This window comes from Lutra lutra, chromosome 3, assembly GCF_902655055.1.
Source record: "Lutra lutra chromosome 3, mLutLut1.2, whole genome shotgun sequence".
In the NCBI taxonomy this organism is placed as follows: Eukaryota; Metazoa; Chordata; class Mammalia; order Carnivora; family Mustelidae; genus Lutra; species Lutra lutra.
In genome coordinates, this window is record NC_062280.1 from 59,156,777 (window position 1) to 59,170,521 (window position 13,745).

General features: G+C 34.6%; 1 protein-coding gene across 1 annotated transcript in view; it reads left to right on the top strand.

The window, feature by feature from the left end:
- PSMD14 (proteasome 26S subunit, non-ATPase 14) overlaps positions 1–13,745 on the top strand; it is a 100,545-nt gene that overhangs the window by 42,764 nt on the left and 44,036 nt on the right. The window lies entirely within an intron of this gene.

Sequence of the window (13,745 nt, forward strand, 5' to 3'; positions counted from 1 at the left end):
ATGGAAAGATTATTTATTTATTTATTTATTTATTTATTTATTTATTTATTTGACACAGAGAGATCACAAGTAGGCAGAGAGAGAGAGAGAGAGAGAGAGGAGGAAGCAGGCTCCCTGCCAAGCAGAGAGCCCGATACGGGACTCGATCCTAGGACCCTGAAATCATGACCTGAGCCGAAGGCAGAGGCTTAACCCACTGAGCCACCCACGCACCCCGCCTATGGAAAGATTTTATCAAATAGATTGCTCTGATTTCTGTACTTCTTAATGCATTGTGCCCCTTATACATGTGTCTATTTTTGCATTTAATCTACTATATTGTGTTTAGGGTTTTTTCCTCTTTCTTGCTTACTTTCTAGTTTATATATTGCATTCATGATTTTTTTCCTCTGTTGCTTGCCTTTTTTTTAATTAAAAGATTTTATTTATTTATTTGACAGAGAAAGAGCATGCACAAGCAGGGGGAGTGGCAGGAGAAGAAGAGGGAAAGGCAGCCTTCCCCAACTGAGCAGGAGCCCAGCGCAGGGCTCGATCCCAGCAGGACCCAGGACTCTGGGATTGTGACCTGAGCCAAAGGCAGACGCTTAATGTCTGGGCCACCCAGGCGCCCCTCTTGCTTACTTTCTAGTTTATAATCTTTAAGGGCAAGGGCCTATCTGCCTTTGATTAGCTAGCAGGTGGGCTCTGTGGTTGTTGAGTGATTATAAAAACATATATTCTCTGTATGTGTGTATGTGACATTCCATACATGGCATTATGTAGTATATAATTCAGAAGGTGAGCTAATGGATTATGAATGTTTTCCCAATATAACCAGTTTGTGGCCGACTTGTATTTTACATGTTTTATAATTTAAATTCATAAATAAATAATACTGTAATTGAACATTGTAAAAGAAGAAAGGGGCATCCATGACTATAAGCGCTTTAAAGTCAGAGCTAGTTGTAGTGTTTGTTGTATAGTTTTAATAAAACTTAATGGTCTGTTGTAGGACATTCAAGATTCTGCTTGATTCTGGGAATTAATCTCCAGTTATAAAAGACAGCATGTTTTTAGCCACTCCTAAACATTTGGGGTTTTTTGGGTTTTTGTGTGTGTGTGTTTTTTTAAGATTTTATTTATTTGACAGAGAGAGAGAGAGAGAACAAGCACAAGCAAGTGGAGTAGCAGCCAGAGGGAGAGGGAGAAGTAGTCTCCCCGCTGAGCAGGGAGCCTGATGTAGGGCTCCGTCCCAGAACCCTGGGTCATGACCTGAGCCGGAAAGCAGATGTTTAAGTGACTGAGCCACCCAGGTGTCCCATAAACATTTGTAGTTATCTTCTGGTTTCTGAAGTTTGACTAGCTGATCTATGAATGAGTCTTCTGTATAACAAAGGAAGTCAAGCATTGTGCTTGCTCCTTCCTCATTACTGTGGAGCAGAGTGAAAGTCACCCAGAATGGGAAACAGATCACCTTTAAGTAGGTAATAATTATTTTATTTTTTATTTTTATTTTTTTAAGATCTTATTTATTTGACAGAGACAGCAAGAGAGGGAACACAAGCAGGGGGAGGGGAGAGGGAGAAGCAGGCCTCCCACCGAGCAGGGAGCCAGATGTGGGGCTCGGTCCCAGGACCCTGGGATCCTGATCTGAGCCAAAGGCAGACGCTCAATGATTGAGCCACCCAGGTGCCCCGGTAAAAATTATTTTCAAATGAGTATCTTAAAGAGAAAGAAATGTCACATTGGGCAATGTGCATTAGGCTTCCAGATCCTATATTACTTTGATCAGTTGTCTTTATAACCAGGTGATGTCATAAATGTCATCCTTACCCTCTCCCTTACTATTATGTTGCCTCACCCCACTGCCTTTTCTCCCACTGAAATGTTTATATTCTCAAAATATTAGTTCCAGGGCAGTTACTTAGGTTTGCTGTATTGGAGGAGGTCAGTAGGCCTAGGGAAAGAAAATCAGTTTTCTTAGAAGAAAGAACTGAGTTTGTCAAAGACTTGGAGGAAGAGTGGGTGAGGTACAGAAAGGAATATAGAATTGGGTGTAGTATAATTTCTGTTTTTTTGATATCCGTGAACCATTATATTGCCCATTATTATCTAAGACCTTGCTGACCAAGTTCCTCATAAGTATATTTTTAGTTATAATTACTCAGGAGCCCAGCTGTATTATAACAGTGGATGAGATTATGTCTATATTGTCATGTTAGTAATTTTTTATTGATTAATCACAAAGTACATAGTGTTAGGAATTAACACATTTTCCCATGTTTAATTCTTACTCTGATACTATTTTCATTAAAGGAAATATTTTCAGGGTTATACAGATGAAAGATATAGCATTGTATGTTAATTTTTTAATTGTAATACTTAGAATATTATTTATATAATTGAATTTTATTTAAAATGTCTATAATGCTTAAAAATATATAAGAATATTAGTATTTATAAATATGGCATTTTGAAAGCAGTGCATCATTATTTTGACATTTTCATTCTTATTTTTCTTTCCTTCTTTTTGTATTTTTTTTTTTCTTAAGAATTAATGTGCCATCTGGAAACCTCTGAGATCATACCATAAAAGGAATTTAGGCTTTTTGGCAACCAGTCATTAGGATATGCTGTGACTATCCACCTTATCAGAATAATAAAACATAATTAGAAAGGTGTTTAACTCATATATATTTCGAGACATTTTTAAATTGAGAATTCTTGTATGGACATTATGGGAATAAAAAAAATTAATGTTGCCCAATCCCAAGGTTAAGATGATTAAGTTATCATAGGATAGTTGGATCCTTAAACAGAAATGTAAATCAAAACCCTATGTGACTAAATGGTTCCAAGCTATTTCTAAACACTATATCCTATATCTTCTTTACAGTGTTAAAAAAAGCAGATAGAACTAGTTCCTATGTTTTTCAGAAAGGAGAGTTGCAATATTACATTGCAATTAACTTGCTCTGTTCTTCTCTTCTGAATAATATAGTCATTGAAACTGTCAGCCAAAGGACCTTTTTTTGGGAACATTTTTTTTAACTCTAAAAAGTAACAAGTTTTTAAAATTAATTGAGAGAAAACAGCTGAAATCATGCATTGAAGGGGTTAAGTCGACATGAAAGAATTCATTTCCACTTTAATGACCTAGCCTTGCTGGGTTAGGACGATAGGGAGCATGCTTCTGACTTGTACTCCTATTGCCAATTAACACCTCCTATAACAGGTTGCCTCAGCTAGTCATTGAAGCTCAGGCAGTAGAAATAGTTTACATGCAGCTTGTTTTTCACACTAGTTGTTTAATACTCACAAAATTAAAGTATTAAAAGGTTGTTTCTTACCTTGCTGGATAGGAGATAAACAGTACCATGGTAGTTATTATAGATGTTTGATTTTGTCTTTAGTTGTTTTTTTGTTTTTGTTTTTGTTTTTTTCCAGGGTATTTTAATTGCAGAAACTGAAGCTTGTAGTTTCATCAAATTTTTAAAAGTTCTTACAGAATTTATCAAATTTGGGTGATACCGGATACCGTAAATTAAAAGTTTTCTGTCAACTATTCCCTATATGTTTAGGTTTTATTTTGTTTTTTAAAAATGTTGTCTCCTTTATTTGTTAATAAAATTTATTTTCTCTTTGTTGAAAAATACATGTTTTAAAGACCTTTAAGAAATAATTGTGTTGCAGGACCAAATATATCCCTTTAAACAGCCATTATAAAAATAAAACCTGTGTAATATTTTAATCGTAGAACAACTTTTTAACAAATTTTGAAATGTTTTATGTTGTTTGCCAAGATAACTTTATACTTTTAGATAGTTTTAGAGTGTTGCAGTTCAGTGATACTATTTATTTTACATTTCTTTTAAGTGACACTTTGGTTCATGTTTAATCAGCAGGTATTTTAATAACATAATAAAATTGGCTAAATAATTGATACCAGTTCACACTAAGAGAAAGGTGGAGTAATATAACTAATAGTGTTAACAAATTTGTTAAAAGGCCTGAGTAGATAACACTTAGAGGCGTTAGTTTTATTCTGTTATAATGGCAAATGCCTTTTTTTTTAACACTTAGTCAACAAGGGCTGCCCAAGTAAAAGTCACAGCTTTTTATGCTGGATAAGGTTTTAACCTCCTAAATAGGGGTGGGGTGTGGGGAACCATGTCTCATTTAAGTTAACCACACTTAAAATTTATGGATCTGGATGTTAATTTCTGTTTTACTAAACATGGCAGATCAAAACTCATTGTACAGAGATAAGCTTAATGCCTTTATGGAGTCAGAATAGGTATTATAACACCAATTGGGTAAATTTTCATGGTTTATATAAAGGTTGGTTGCACTGCTTGTGCCTTTGGCTCACCAGTTTACCCCGTAGTTCTGTTAAGTAGCTGATTTTATTGCGCTTAAAAGTGTGGATTTTTCTCCCCTTTTAAAATAAACTCATTTTTGAAGGATCAGACTTATGTAAGTGATTTTAAAGTTGACTATTGAATGTTGAGAAGTTATGTAGCAGATGTGATTACTGTATTTTTATAAAGGGTTATATGCAAATATTTTAGTTACACATTTTTTATAGCAATATATAACGAAATCATTCCAATTTTTAAATTGTAACATTAATTTAAAATTTTAACAATAGACTATAAAGTTACAGAACATTTAGTTTAGTTTAGTTAAGTTTTGTTTTTTAAGTAAACTGCCACCAATGTGGGGCTCAAACTTAGGATCCCAAGATTAAGAGTTGCGTGCTGTACCAACCAATCCAGCCAGGTGCCCCATAGATGTTTCTTATTTTACTTAACCTGTTAACAGTGATATGTGTGTTTCTGTTTTATAGTGGCATTGTGTGAAATAAAGGTCAGTTTTCTTTAGTTTTTTATTTTAGTTTTTGCTTAATGCCATATTAGTTATACCAGTGCCTTCAGGTACAACTAATAGTTTGTTTGCTTGTTTAAGATTTTATTCATTTATGTGAAAGAGAGGGAGAGGTAGAGAGAGCACGAGCAGGGGGAAGGGAGAAGGAGACTCACCACTGAACAGGGAGCCCAACCACAGGGATTGATTTCTGGACTCTGGAATCCTGACCTGAGCCAAAGACAGATGTTCAACCAACTGAGCCACCCAGGAACCCTCTAATAGTTGTTTTTAAAGGACCTTGAAATTTAAGTTACATCTTGTTCAGTCCTTACAAAAAATGGCTTTCTGCTTTTATTTATTATGGTGATAGTAGAATCGTTGTTACAAGGCAGTAGAGAACTTGATAGTTCACGCACTATATAAGCTGGTAACTTTAGAACTATGCTGTTTGATTAAGCGCCAGAAAGCAACTATTTTCTGCATTGTTTTTTATAGTAGTAGTAGCCAAGTGTAAAAATTCAAAAATGTTTGGGTCCAAGTTTTCATTTGGTTTAATCATTGTGTAGTTTTTCATTTTAGTTTACCCAGCATTTAGCTTAGTTTCTTAAACATAGTAAGTTCTCAAAAAGTGAAAAATGATTGAAGTAATTCAAATTCTGTGCATTTATTCAGATATTTTTCATTATATAAATGGGACGTGTATAATCTGTTGATGTTTGTGATCACCACATGTGCATTTTACACCACATGTAAACATAGCCTAATAATGGCTACCTTAAGTCTAAAAAACCTTTGGAACAGTTTCTGTTTGTGAAATCACTTTGTTAAAGTGATAGGGTTGCGTATATGAGGCATGAAGGCTTGCATATATGAGGCATGAGGGCAGGGCTAGTTAAAAGGACTTGGAGACTTTCAGTGGGTGAGTAATAAAAACCATCATGTCTGCTTTGCTGGAAAATGCCTCACAGTTCTGGGATTCTCATTACTACCTCAGTACCCTGACTACTAATCCATACATTCCCCCTTCTTGAATTCTTAATACTTTGTTTTTCTTGAGTTACTTGAAATAGAGCTATATCTATGTCTTTGCCTAGGGTATAGCCATCTAACCCCTGAAGTATCTTTTTTTTTTTATGTCTTTTTAAGATTTTATTTATTTATTTGACAGAGAGAGATCACAAGTAGATGGAGAGGCAGGCAGAGAGAGAGAGGGAAGCAGGATCTCTGCCGAGCAGAGAACCCGATGCGGGACTCGATCCCAGGACCCTGAGATCATGACCTGGGCCGAAGGCAGCGGCTTAACCCACTGAGCCACCCAGGCACCCCTAACCCCTGAAGTATCTTGACATGTCAGCATAAGGAACTTTTCTTTTTTAAAATTTTTTATTGAAGTATAATGAACATATAGTGTTTATATTAGTTTCAGGTGTACAATATAATGAATCAACAGTTATTTACATTTTTCAGTGGTAACCAAAATAAGTATACTTTTCATTCCTTTTATCTATTTCACCCATCCCCTCTCTGGCAACCACCATTTGTTCTATTTAAGAGTCTGATTTGTTTCTTCCTTTTTTTTTTTTTTTTTCATTTGTTAAATTCCACATATGACTGAAATCATATGGTATTTATCTTTCAGAGAAAGGAACATTCAACAGTATTCTTTATTGGTTGTTATTTTATTCCTTAATTTATTTGCATTATTAAAAGAAGCATCATGAACATTCTGGTTCATACAAACATCTCTGCTTATTTACTTAAATAATTTCTAGGTGTACAAAAGTAGGGTCAGAAAGTTTGCAGTTGTGAGGCTCTTGATACTGCTCAGTTGCTTTTCTGATAGATTAAACCTGTTCACATTCTTACTAACAGTGCTCAGAGTGTTTCTTTTATAATACCCTCTCCAAAATTAGGCATTGTAAAGCTTGTGTGACAGAAAACAACAACAACGTCTTAATGTGTTAATTGGCATTTCTTAATTAAAGAAGGTCAACTAGTGAGGTTGAACATTTTCATATTTATTTCATCATGTATTTATGTAATTACTTGCTTTATATTCTTTGCCCATGTTTCCATTACAGTTTTAGTATTTTGTTAATTTATATATTGACTTTTTGTCATAAATGGGGCAAATTTTTTTCAGGTTTTTAAGAAAAATTTTTAATATTCAGAAATTAATGCCTTAGTATTTTATTCTTTTTAATGTTACTATAAATGTAATTGCTTTTGTAATTACTTTTTCTTTTTCTTTCTTTCTTTTTTTTTTTTTTTTCCCATAAGTAGGCTCCACACCCAACGTGGGGCTTAAATTCATGACCCTAAGATCAGGAGTCCCATGTTCTACTGACTGAGCCAGCCAGGTGCCCTGCTTTTGTAATTTCTTTTTCAGATTGTTCTGTTGTTCACAACAGACATGCAACTGATTTTTGTGTTGACTTTATAGCCTGCACTTTTGCTAAATTTATTAGTTACAGTAGTTTATGTGTAATGTTTAGAGTTTTCTACATGTAAGAGCATTTTGCCTGCAGAGACAATTTTACTCCTTCCTTTCCAGTTTGGGTGCATTCTACCTCTTTTTATTGCCTAATTGCTTTGGCTAAAACTTCCAATACTAAATTGAATAGAAGTGATGAAAGCAGGCATACTTGCCTACTTCCTGATTTTAGAGGAAACACTTTTTGTTTATGGTAAACATAGAATGTTATGGTCACTGTGGGCTTTCACATATGGCTTTTGTTTATTTTATTTATTTTTTTTAAGACTTATTTATTTTAGGGGTAGGGAGAGAGTGTGAGCAGTATAGAGGGAGAGAGAGAATCTCAAGGAGACTCCCTGCTGAGCATGGAGCCAGACATGGGGCTTGATCTCATGACCCTGAGGTCATGACCTGAGCTGAAATCAAGAGTCAACCGTCTGAGCCACCCATGGACCCCTAGATATAGCTTTTATTATGTTGAGGTAGTTTCCTTCTACCCCTGGTTTTCCCAGTGTTTTTATTATGAAAGGGTGTTGAATTTGGTTAGATGCTGCTGCTTCATCAGTTGAAATGATCATGTGGGTTTTTTTCCCTTCATTCTGTTGATGGGGTGTATTACATTGGTCAGTTTTCATATGTTGAACCATCCTTGCATTTCAGTAATAAATTCCCCTTGGTCATGTGTAAAATAATTCTTTCCATATGCTGCTGAGTTTTGTTTTCTAGTAGTTTGTAGAGGTTTTTTGCACCAGTGTTTGGAAGAGATATTGGTGTGTAGTTTTTTTGCAGTGTCTTTGTCTGGCCTTGGCAATCAGGGTAATACTGGCCTCATAGGATCAATCAGTAAGTTTCACCAATATTTTTAGCCAAGTTTTGTTATAATTTGATTTTTTCATAAATGTAAATTATTAATCTGTCTGGATGGTGATGTAATGTGATATGAAGAAACACATTTAGTTTTAAATGTTTTCTGTATTAAACATTTAAAAATTAGAGTATGTTCAATTTTGTGGTGATAACTTTGTAATCTACTGAAAGAAAACTTTCTGGAACAATATAATAAGTATCAAGACATATATAACCTGAATTTATTAGTATCACTGAAAAACTTATAGTGATCAGTTCTAAGGTCAGCTTTAGAGCCATATTTAATATTGAACTCTCCCAAATTTTTAAGACAGATAATTTAGTATATACAGTTGATCATTGAACAACACAGGTTTGAACTACCTGGGTCCAGTTATACACAGATTTTTTTTAATAAATACAGTATGGTACTGTAAATGTATTTTCTCTTATGACTTTCTTAGTAACCTTTTCTTTATTATAAAACTACAGTATATAATCCATACAAGATACAGAATATCGTAATTATTTAAATTAACTTATGTTATCAGTAAGGCTTCTGGTCAACAGTGGGCTTTTAGTAGTAGTACTATTAAGTTTTGAGGGAGTCAAAAGTTATATGTGGGTTTTTGACTGTGTGGGTGGTTAGTGCTCCAATCCCTGTGTTGTTCAAAGGATAGCTGTATTATTACTAAAGCACAGAAAATGATAAAGTATAAAATTTCACAATTATTTTTAAATCTAGCATAATGATTTAAGTCGACAAATTTAACACAAAAGAGAAAATGCCAGGCCAGTCTCACTTGTAAAAAGGGAAACAAAAACCCTTTAAAAAGAAAAAAAGTAAATCATGTCAACAGTTTATACCAGGTGTAGAAAGGTGATTTAATACTGGGAAATCTATTACTATAATGTATCACTGGATGAAGGCAAGGTGGGTAAACATAGTAGCCATTATGACTGTGTTTACAAAAGAAAATATAGGTATGTCACTGACTGATAATTTCACCTTTTATTTTGTTTTAAATTTTATTTGTAATCAGTTAAAAATGAATTTCCATTTTAAATCTATTATGAGAGGCTTTTAACGAGGCACTTTAATTCACTCATATTTTTCCATTACCAGTATATTTGATCTTACCTTATATTTGCTGTTTTTGTTCTGTTCCCTTCTTGGTTCCCTACTGGTGTGTGTTTGTTTTTTGTTTTTTTAATTATCAGTGTTGTGTTTGCTTTTTTTCCTCCAGTGATTTTGTAAGGTGACGTTCAATTTAAATTCTTATTGTGATGATTTTTAGGTTGTTCAGAAGACTTTTTAAGGGGTGCCTGGGTGGCTCAGTCCATTAAACATCTGCCTTTGGCTCAGGTCATAATTCCAGTATCCTGGGATGGAGGCCCTCATCGAATTCCCTGCTCAGTGGGAAGCCTGCTTCTCCTCCCCACTCACCCTGCTTATGTTCCCTCTCTTGCTGTGTCTCTATTGAATAAATAATAAATTAAAAAAAAAAGACTTTAAACCGTATTTCTGTAATAGTCAAAATTAGCACTTAGAGTTCTTTTTTTTCCCCTCCTGTATATAAAATAGAGAATTTTGTTTACTTCATTTCTTTCCACTGCCCTGTATTGTTATTTGGACAATATCTGTGGTTTTGAACCCTGTTTATTTGTATTATTTAGATCTATATCTGTTTTAAACTGCTTTCAATAATCTTAACAGATGGCTTTTCCATTTTTCAGGTTTTAATTTTGATTTGTGGGGGCACAACTGGTTGATTTATTCAAGTTCTTTGAAGGAGGATACATGGAATCATATTTTCTGAGTCCCTTGTGTCCTTAGTAACATGTTTGTGGGCCTTCAGACATTTTTTAAATTGAGTATAATATTTTTGACTCATAGGGTTTCTCTCTTAAAACTTGGAAACTTTCTTTCATTGTTTTCTGCCATTTAATGTTGCAAAGAAATCGCAAGTCAACCTGAGTTGCATTTTTTTCACCAGGTAAGTTTTTCTACTTTCGTGTTTTTAGGAATTTCGCTTTATCCATGTAATCAAGGTTTATCTAGAGTGCCTGGGTAAAGTATCCAAATCTTGATTTTGGCTCAAATCATCATCTCGGGTGTGAGATCTAGCCTGGTGTCGGGCTCTGAGCTAGGCATGGAGCCTGCTTAAAATTTTCTCTCTTCTGGGGTGCCTGGGTGACCCAGTGGGTTAAGCCTCTGCCTTTGGCATAGGCCTGAGTCATGATCTCAGGGTTCTGGGATCGTGCTCTGCTTCCGGCTCTCTGCTCAGCGGGGAGCCTGCTTTCCTTTCTCTGCCTGCTATCTGCCTACTTGTGATCTCTCTCTCTGTCAAATAAATAAATAAAATTAAAAAAAAAATTCTCTCTCTTCTTTTCCATCTTCCCCTCCCCCAAATCTTAAAAAAAAATGCCCAAGAATTTTCAAGGTGTAATACTTTCTTCACTGATTATTGCCTGATGTTTAGTGATCTGAAAGTTGAAAAAAAATTTGTTTTCATTTGGGAAAGTTTTCTTCAGCTTTACCTTTACTTATTGATTCTATTATTTTGTCATTGGAACAACTATTTCTTAGCTTATAGCTCTTTGTCCTCTAGTATCATTGTATTTTTAGTAATTTTTATCTCTTCACTCTACATTCTAAGACATCATCTTTGTGTTCTGTATCAGTGACTTAAACCTGTCATAATGTTAAATTTTTACCCTTGTTTCCTCCCGTATGATTTTAGTTCTTAATTATTTTTCATCTTTTCATCTTGGTCTGTCCTTGAACTATTTCAACATTAGGAAAGTTTATATTGTACTGATGCCAAATAGTTTTCTAAAATTTTGTTTATGAATCCTATTTTCAGATTTCTTTCTTCCCTTTGAATCATCAGGATGCTATTGCTCAGGAGCATTTGCCAAAGGACAATGTAGGTACATTGTCCATAGCCCCAAATTTTTCTTAACTTTGGTTAGGTTAACCGTAGTTACCAGGGTCTTTAATGGTGTTTTCTTCTTCTTTGCCTGGTTGTATGATATTCTGGACAGGTAAGCATTTGAAAAGTGATAGTCTCAAATATTCACAACTACCAGAGGTCCTTAACATCTGTCCTGTAGACAGTATTTTACACAGGTTACTCTTTTTGTTTTTATTTCTTTTAAGAATGCAGTTCAGGGGCCCCTGGCTGGCTCAGTCAGACGAGCATGTGATTCTTGATCTCTTGATCTTAGGGTTGTGAATTTGAACCCCATATTGGGTGTAGAGATTACTTAAAAAAAAAAGAAAGAAAGTGCTGTTCACCGCTACAAACTCTTCTCTACATCTTGCCAAGTTTTTTTCTGAGAAATTTAGTCTCTGACTAGATAAAGAAACAAAATAGTAATGGAGTGAGAGGAGCAACAGGAAATATCACTCACTGTTCTCTAAAAAAACAGCACCCATCCAGTAGAGAAATAGCTGCATGGTTTTCTCTTAGTATGGTTCTAAACCAGAAGAAAATAGTGAAAGAGGAGGTAATGATCTTTTATATCCACTTACATATGGCTTGTTCTCTCTTATAGAGTAACTGATGGGCATTTTTCATTTCTGTATTGGCTAGTAGTACTTCAATTTATTCATTTCTTATTTATTTATTTATTTATTTATTTGTTTATTTATTTATTTATTTTTTGGCCAGTACTTACTAAGTTCTTGCTATGTGCCAAGCACTTTGCTAGGTACTGGTTATATGTTGAACAAAACAGACTTGTTCTTCTTTAATTGGTGGCAGGGGTATTTTCTGGACTTCGTCAGTAATACATTTTGCTGATGGTTTGATGTTTTATTTCCCTGTTCCTTTTTTTATTATTTTCTGGCAAGTTAAGAAGGGCAGTATTAAAAATGAAAGAAAGACAGACAGACTGTATTAATAACTAGTCTAGATGCCAGTTTAAATTCTTTCTCCATATGAAATTTTTAAGTTGCTCTGGATTCAGGAAATAACCTCTATGAATAAATACAGTGTTCATTATCCTAATTTAAAGTAGTACTTCCCCAAAACCTCTTATCCCAGCTAACTTACTACTGTCCTCACCTTTTTCTTAAACTTTACTTTCTTAGTTAGATGGATAAAATTATCATATCAACAAAATTATCATGTTTTAGGGTTTCCTGGGTGGCTCAGTTGGTTGAGCAGCAATGCTGATGCTGACAGTTGACTTTGGCTCAGGTCATGATCTCAAGGTCCTGTGATCAAACCCCCTATGGGACTCTGTGCTCAGTGGGGAGTCTGCTTGAGGATTCTTTCCCTCTTTCTCTCCTCCCAACTCAGCTCTCTTGTGCATGAGCTCCCTCCATCTCTCTCTCTCTCTCTCACTCAAATAAATAAAACTTTGAGATTCATCTCTATTTAAAGATAAGCAATAAAGCTGTATTAGGCAATAATAAATGAAGAATTACTTTTGGTTTTTAAATTTATTATCTGACATTTATTATTAAAAAGAAAATTAGACATTTGATTTTTCTTAGCCCTTTGTACATAAGGAAACAAATAATTTCTGTAAGAAAAAAAAAGAAATAATTTTGTATTCTTGTATTTAGAGAGAACATATTGTGGAACTTTTTATATTTAATGCTCCCAGCAAATATTATGACTTTTTAAACAAAAAATTTAAAAAATTTTAAAAATCACAGAATTTAGCATATAAATAGGAAGAAGCACAAAATACATATAGACTTACTTACACATCTGAAATGTAGTAAGTAAAGTGATTAATTTTAGTAAATAAACCTTTAAAAACAAGATAGAATGTTGATTTATACTTTGGATAACTAACATTTGCTTTGTAATTTGTAATAGAGTTATTGTCAGGAAAAGGGAACTTTGAGCAAAACAGAACCTGGCAATTATAGGACACATCTCATTTTAATTTCCCAACTGTCAAGTATGGAAAAACAAGAAAGCTTTCTGTGTACGGAATTACATGTATAAGACTGTAGTCATCTTGAGGGTAAGGACCCTATGTAAAATATCTTGTGCCTCTGAACGTTACAGTCAAAAGAGGCTTGTGCTTTTGATGAGGGAAAATATAATGTCTCCCTTAACCTTTCTAAGATAGATAGTAACATTTGTTTTAAAGGCGGTAGTCAGAATTTGAAAGTATTTTCATGTTGGCTACACCAGTCAGCAGCCAGTTTGTTCACACCTGGTGCACTTGTGTTAAATTGGTTGTATTGCTGGTGGGGAGGGCGGGGGGAGCAAATTTATAGGCAAAGTGCATAGTATGTTGTTCACAGTTCTTTCACCTAGGGATTAAAAATCTTCTGCCCCCTCCCCCCAGCTATATCTACGCATCTGCCTAGATCCCATAGCCCTAAAGTGCATGCTGTCTGTAGCTGAAAATCAGCCTCAGATTGAGAAGAAGAAACATGTCTCATTGGTGCTTTGCAGTTATTTTGTAGCAGGGGTAGATTAGCATTGCTGAAAGATTAAGCTTTATGTCCATTGGACACTTGCCTGAGCACTAAGTTTGATTTGTTTTCCACAGGTTTGATGCTTATAAAGTTGTTTTATTTGTGTTGTACCTGAATAAAAGG